At 29.8% G+C, this 6747-nt stretch overlaps 1 long non-coding RNA gene across 3 annotated transcripts; it reads right to left on the bottom strand.

The window, feature by feature from the left end:
• Window positions 1-4919: 4919 nt before the first annotated feature.
• Window positions 4920-6419, bottom strand: LOC142232096 (uncharacterized). Of its 3 annotated transcripts, none has more exons than XR_012721022.1 (4): window positions 6306-6419; window positions 6020-6186; window positions 5850-5955; window positions 4920-5767 (listed from the first exon to the last, which is right to left on the bottom strand). It is a non-coding gene; the product is annotated as an uncharacterized LOC142232096 (long non-coding RNA). The 3 variants fall into 3 exon arrangements; XR_012721023.1 differs by having other exon boundaries at window positions 4920-5440; window positions 5523-5767; window positions 6020-6413; XR_012721021.1 differs by having other exon boundaries at window positions 6020-6413.
• Between the last annotated feature and the right edge of the window lie 328 nt (window positions 6420-6747).

Genomic DNA, 6747 nt, shown 5'->3' with positions numbered 1-6747 from the left:
CAACTATCAATGATATCTGCTAAGCCGTTAAGGACTAAAATAAAACAGAGTACTCGTTTATCCAGGATATCTCCAAAAATATGCAACACTGTCATCAGCTGTTTAAAAACAATCACAGAAAAGAAGTGAAATCTTGCATTTTTAATGTATGAAATGCTTCAATTAGTAGTAAATATTTACTGCTGCGATTATTTATGACACTGTATCACTTTGAATTTCATGTTTTTCGATAAAATAGTCACAATAAATTGCTATTGTGAATCGAAGAAGCGTCACTTTATCCAAATACAATCTGGCAACATCGGGGCGACTTGCACTGATGAGATGTTCTGGATAGAACACCAGTGCAACGATGTTCTGGATAGCCCATACAAATGTTGCATCCAGTGCAAAAAGAAAACAGCCCTTATGTCAATTTACATTACAATTTAAAATTTTTTATAGGTAATGTTTGTATACCAATGACATATGGTTATTAGGTTGCAATTATGTGGTGAAACTACAGAACCCAATTCAATATATACTTGCCAGAAATTTCTTCCTTAAGCCTCTAGATATAAATTCAGATCGACTTAGGCTCGTCCTATGCTTAATACTATAAAAATAGCTCGCTTGCCGTAAAAAGTATTTGTGTTGGTTGGTGTATGAAGCCTGCAATTCTTATGAAACTTTTGTAATATTCCTTTTTTATAAATCGGTGCGATACTTACCTGAAGGCAACTTCGTTTCTATGGGATAAACTTTATTCAATGTATTGCGGACTATTATCAAGTAAACCCAATAAACACAGGATGAGCGTTTTTCAAATGCAACAACTTTTCAGTTTGAGGGTAACTATAATTATCAACATAAATTCAACTTGACTTGAAACAGCTCATATTCAATACATCTTCAAATTGTTTGCGAATTACTTCCAATTTGCCAAAATGTTGACGAAATCTTTGAAAAGGGGTTGAAGATAATATGAGAAAACTTTGACAAAACACTACCCTAAAATGCAACGAAAAAACCATCCCAATAAACACAGGATGAGCGTTTTTCAAATGCAACAACTTTTTAGTTTGAGGGTAACTATAATTATCAACATAAATTCAACTTGACTTGAAACAGCTCATATTCAATACATCTTCAAATTGTTTGCCAATTACTTCCAATTTGCCAAAATGTTGAGGAAATCTTTGAAAAGGGGTTGAAAATAATATGAGAAAACTTTGACAAAACACTACCCTAAAATGCAACGAAAAAACCATGTGGTTTTCAATACTTGTTTGTGCAACGAAGTTCGTGGTCAATTTAAAGAAATAAAAAACATTTTAGACAAAAAACTGAATTTACTCCAAATAGTTTCTAATAATACGTAAGTGAAAATAAAAAAATGATATGAAACTTTAAGGAAGACACTAAATTATATCTCTTTGCCGAAAACTAAAATTATGGATTTTACGTTCTTTAAAACATTAAAAAGCTGACCGATGAAAAAATGTTGGACAAGTAACTCGAACTGCTTCAAATAGTTTATAATAATTGGTAAGTCGATATGAAAAATTAAATCAACACTTTAGAGAAGTCACTAAATTTAAATCTCATTGCAGAAAACTAAAATATTTGGATGCTACATTCTTGGAAACATTAAGAGGTTGACCAATGAAAAATGATGGTGGCTTATCGAAAAGAGAAAGTTTCCATAAATCAAAGTACAATGAATTAAACTTGGTATTTATGCTCTCCATATCAACTACTGGGTGATAATTCGCATCACGCCTATAGTTTAATTTACATCGCATCATCGGTTTAATTTGATATTTTGTGAATTGAAATTGCTGGAAATTTATTCTAACTCTCTAGTCATCAAGTTCCTTGCTAATTTCCCGAATTTTAATGAGTTTTACAACAATTTTGTGACACCAACGTTCTTGAGGAATTTTGTGGTTTTCAATACATTTTGTGCCACGAAGTACGTGGTCAGTTATTTTTATTGACATAAAACTGAAATTAATCCAAAACGGTAATTATAATTGGTAAGTCAAAATAAAAAGTGAAATGAAAACGTAATGGAAATCACAAAACTCGATTGTTTTGCAGAAAACTAAAATCATTGGATGTTATATTCTTGGAAGATGTTGACCGGTGAAAAAATGAGGAAGGAAACAACAAAGAAAAGATTCCAGAAAACTTGCAAAGTGCAACCAATTAAAACAAAGTGCAACAGTTCCTAAATCAAGAACTTCTGGATGAAAATGTGAATAACATAAATTTACATTCCGTCATCAGTTTGATATTTTGTGAATTCCTCTTGATGGAATCTATTCTAACACGCAGGCCAGCAAGTTCCTCGATAGTTATTATTTGAAATTGTCAGCATATTAATTAATAATTAATTAATTAATAGTTATGTGACACCAACATTATGGGGGAAATTATACATGAAGAATGTTTAAGTTATTTAAAGTTGTATTGATAGTTTTAGTTATTAATACCTTTAATAAGATAATTATGTTTTGATTGGTATTATAACATATTATTATTTTTTTATATTGTTAATGTTATTTTTAATATTATTATATTTTTTAACGAAAAAAATTAATAAAATGTACAAAATCACTAGAAATTTAGTGTTGACTTTCAGTAAGAACTGGGATTGACTTTCATGCAAATTGTGGTTAGAAAATATTCGCAGCAATATTAGTTTTTAATTTGTCTCACATTGAAAACTGTTTGAGAAATTATTGAGTAGCAATGCATTTCAATTTGAGGATTACAATTGAGAGATTATTGCTATTGTGTTGAATTTTACTGTTGAGGGTAATGTCTGTTTTTTGTTGAGAACGCGATTTTCTCAACAATTTCTCAACTTGAATATTACCCTAATCCTTTGAAAAAATGTTTGAAAAATTATTGCATTTTAGTATTTTTCAAACGTTTGTGTTTATTGGGAATGCTGTTCTCTGTTTTGCAAATTTTGTAACGTCAGAAGTTTGCTTAAATTGAGTTTACAAGTCTCTTTTTACTAAAATTGTACCTGTCATGAACTTCGTATAGCGCAAGAGACATTTCAACAATTTTTAAATCCAATTTTTTCTTTCAACATATGAAATTTTCATAAACAAGAGAAAAAAATTAATTATTTTTAATAAATTTTCTTAAATTTGACAAAAATTATTAACTTATTTGTAGCATGTTGCATTTAGAAAACTATTTTAGTTAAAATTTTCTAAATAAAACCTACATTTTCTTCCACGGTGCGTTCACTTTTTTTTTGGTGTACCATTTACCATGTCGATATTGATATAAATATTTATTTGTTGCAACAACTATTATTTATTATTGTTGCAAATCCCCTCCTATAATCGAACTAAGATTCTATTAGTATACTCAACTTTTGGTTGTACCAACCATATGTTGATTCCCATTATGTACGTCTCACTATGCTGGTGGTTAGCTCAACAATTTTATGCAGCATAAAACCAAATTTATCGCCATTGGTTATTGTAACCAATTGAATGGTTATGGGAATTTTTTTTTAATCCTGTGAACTTTTTTATGGTCGTGTTGGATGTATAATGGTTTATAATTTTTTTAAGTAAATTTAATGTAATTCTTTATTTTGAGTATCCCTGTAACCGTATATGGCCATTTCGGCTTGGTTGTAAAATGAGTTAAATAAAAAAATAAAATAAAATAACCAAAACATTGTTCTTGTAACAAAAAATAAGTTACTGACAGCATTTCATCATTGTAATGATCGAGTTACAAGTTGCAAGTTACATGTTTTAGCGTCTATAAGGCAGTGCTTTTATTCTGGAAAAATATTTGAAAAACTACCAAACCAAACCTATGTCGAAATTGGTTTAGTTTTCTTTCTTTTTTAATTAATAAAACGAAACAATAGGTTCTTTTGTATTTTATTTAGTTTTTGCTTTCACATACGACAAGATTTTAGAAATATGAGAAATATGGTAGAAATATGAGTGTACACATTATTTAGTATACCATTAAATATAATCAAAAAGAAATTAATAAAAATTAAAAGTATTAAAATGATAAAAATAAAAAAACATAAATGAATATGTATCGTGAAATTTACAATTTAATTTTAATCAACAAAAACAAACGGGAATTAAGTTAAAAATAACAAGGATAGTAATAGCAATAATAGAAATAGAAGATAAGATATATTTCCATTGAATTGGATTTGAGGGGACAGTGAGTTCCATAGACGAATTGTTTAAGGGAAATTTTTCCATGAAACTATTGCCCACAAGTTTGAAGAATATACTACGAAAATTTATTAAGTGGACCGTATTTTGCGAATTTCCAATTTTCTAGAATTGACCTTTACTATATTCTCTAAAATCAGGATGCCACCAAGGAAGTACTTCGTATTGAATTATATTATTATATTTCCATCTTATTTCTTGATCTACAGAAATGAAATCTATTATTAAAATTTTCGATTCTTTTTCTTTTGTGTCGCGAACACTATTTAATCGTATCACAGAGCAGGAATTGGAACGAAGAAATTCCGTAGGAAATGGTATAAAACGATTAGAGAATATTACAAGAATATTAGCTCCTTCATTAGTAGAAACCTTCCCAATAAACACAAACGTTTGAAAAATGCTAGATTTCAACAATTTTTCAAACATTTTTTCAAAGGATTAGGGTAATATTCAAGTTGAGAAATTGTTGAGAAAATCGCGTTCTCAACAAAAAACAGACATTACCCTCAACAGTGAAATTCAACACATTAGCAATAATATCTCAAGTGTTATCCTCAAATTGAAATGCATCGCTACTCAATGATTTGTCAAACAATTTTCGATGCGAGTCAAATTCAAAATAAACATCGTTGCAAATACTTTTCAACCTAAATTTGTATGAATGATATCCCCACTTCGAATTGAAAGTCAAAGCCAAAATTCTATGAATTTTGTATAATTTATTCATTTTCATCAAAATAAAATATATAATAATACACTACAATACATAATACACTACAATACCAATTGATAAATAATAATCTTATTAAACATATCAACAAATAAGAACCAAAAACAAACAACAAAACTTTAAATATCTTAAACATTATTAGTAAACACTTTTGCATTGGTAATTCGATTTCCTTCCTTTTGGTGTCATAAAACAGAATTAAAATTTATTAACATGCGGGCAATTTGAAATTAGGAACGTACTGGACCGCGTGTTAGAATTGATTTCCAGCAGAAGGAATTCACAAAATATCCACTTTAAACTGATAATAGCATATGAATTAAACTGACGATGTGATGCACATTTTCATCCAGAAGTTGTTGATTTCAACAATTTGTTGGTTTAACAATTTTAATTGGTTGCACTTGTAATGTTTCTGGAAACTTTTTCTTGTCGATAAGCCACTCATTTTTCATTGGTCAGCTTCTTATTGTTTGCAAGAATGTAGCATCTAAAGATTTTAGTTTTCGGCAAAGAGATTTAAATTTAGTGACTTCTCTAAAGTGTTGATTTAATTTTTCATATTCACGTACCAATTATTATAGAATTGATTTCAAGGAGAAGGAATTCACAAAATATCCACTTTAAACTGATAATAGCATATGAATTAAACTGACGATGTGATGCACATTTTCATCCAGAAGTTGTTGATTTCAACAATTTGTTGTTTTAACAATTTTAATTGGTTGCACTTGTAATGTTTCTGGAAACTTTTTCTTGTCGATAAGCCACTCATTTTTCATTGGTCAGCTTCTTATTGTTTGCAAGAATGTAGCATCTAAAGATTTTAGTTTTCGGCAAAGAGATTTAAATTTAGTGACTTCTCTAAAGTGTTGATTTAATTTTTCATATTGACGTACCAATTATTATAAACTATTTGAAGCAGTTCCAGTTAATTGTCCACCATTTTTTCATCGGTCACCTTTTTAATATTTTCAAGAACGTAGAATCCATAATTTTAGTTTTCTGCAATGAGATATACATTTAGTGACTTCCTTAAAGTTTTATTTCATTTTTTATTTTCACTTACCTATTTTTATAAACTATTTGGTTATTTGTCTAAAATTTTCCATTTGTTTTATTTCTTGCAATTGACCACGAACTTCGTTGCACAAATAAGTATTGAAAACCACATGGTTTTTTCGTTGCATTTTAGGGTAGTGTTTTGTCAAAGTTTTCTCATATTATCTTCAACACCTTTTCAAAGATTTCGTCAACATTTTGGCAAATTGGAAGTAATTCGCAAACAATTTGAAGATGTATTGAAGATGAGCTATTTCAAGTCAAGTTGAATTTATGTTGAAAATTATATTTACCCTCAAACTGAAAAGTTGTTGCATTTGAAAAACGCTCATCCTGTGTTTATTGGGTTAGATGATTCATCCAAAGGGTTAGTTGAGACATATTCGTTATTATCCTCTTCATCGGCTGTTATGTATGTTGTGGTATACTTTGTGTCAGTAGGTGGCGTGTAGGAGAAACTATAAGCACCTGCTGACGATACTTTCGAACCCGTGAATGCCGGTCGTGGTACGCTAATTTGGTCCTCGGCTTAGCTTCAGCCATCGTGGTGTCCTTGGCGATCACGAGTTTGGTGCCATACAGTAACAAAAAAAAAACTGAAATCGTACCACTAGTTATATTCACTATGCTTCATCTGATTGATCCCAATTCATGACTGTTGACATGTCTTGCGAGGATTCGGTTGGCAGTGAATCCCCTATTTATCCCACCCTATGAGTTGCTCTCCAAGCAAAC

Source organism: Haematobia irritans, chromosome 3 (genome assembly GCF_050003625.1).
Source record: "Haematobia irritans isolate KBUSLIRL chromosome 3, ASM5000362v1, whole genome shotgun sequence".
In the NCBI taxonomy this organism is placed as follows: Eukaryota; Metazoa; Arthropoda; class Insecta; order Diptera; family Muscidae; genus Haematobia; species Haematobia irritans.
The sequence above is the reverse complement of the archived record's forward strand: the minus strand, read 5'-3'. Positions and strand labels throughout refer to the sequence as shown.